The 635-nt window shown below is 46.9% G+C and overlaps 1 non-coding gene across 1 annotated transcript; it reads right to left on the minus strand.

Annotated features, from left to right (window-relative positions):
* Positions 1 to 415: 415 nt before the first annotated feature.
* LOC121940511 lies at positions 416 to 534 on the minus strand. Its single transcript, XR_006105641.1, has one exon. It is a non-coding gene; the product is annotated as a 5S ribosomal RNA (ribosomal RNA).
* Between the last annotated feature and the right edge of the window lie 101 nt (positions 535 to 635).

Here is a 635-nt window from a genome sequence, read left to right on the forward strand (position 1 = left end):
CTTCTAAATTGTGACCTCTGTGGCCAAAGTTTGTCATGTTTGTTTGGAAGTGTAAGCAAATACTAGAAAATAGCACTGTGAGGCTAAACCCAACAGACGCACGTCACGCTGCCAGTGTAGCGCGATAAGGCTTGTTTTAAGCATTTAAACGTGTCCAGTGCCTTGCGGCCGAACTACACGGCAGGAGTCTGCCCTGGTCTGAGGTCCCAAAGCTGAAGCTAATTTCATTCCTGTAGTTTACTTTTAAAAGTTTTGAATTTTCCACTGTGAATCGGCGTACGCTGACCCATTGATTTTGTTGGTGGTCATTCTGTGGCCTACTCGTCACATTGTTTTTTGGTTTTTTTTTATCTGTTCTGCGTCCACTGAGAAAGCGGCAGCAGCACCCTCTGCCGGTGAAAAGCCAGAACTAAAAAGCTTACAGCACCAGGTATTCCCAGGCGGTCTCCCATCCAAGTACTGACCTGGCCCGATCCTGCTTAGCTTCCGAGATTGGACGAGATCGGGCGTGTTCAGGGTGGTATGGCCGTAAATGACAGAATGAGTGACACACAAGCTATTTACAGATGGACAGGACAACCGACTTCTAAATTGTGAGCTCTGTGGCCAAAGTTTGTCATGTTTGTTTGGAAGTG

The sequence above is a fragment of the Plectropomus leopardus genome, unplaced genomic scaffold (genome assembly GCF_008729295.1).
Source record: "Plectropomus leopardus isolate mb unplaced genomic scaffold, YSFRI_Pleo_2.0 unplaced_scaffold89076, whole genome shotgun sequence".
Classification (NCBI taxonomy): Eukaryota; Metazoa; Chordata; class Actinopteri; order Perciformes; family Serranidae; genus Plectropomus; species Plectropomus leopardus.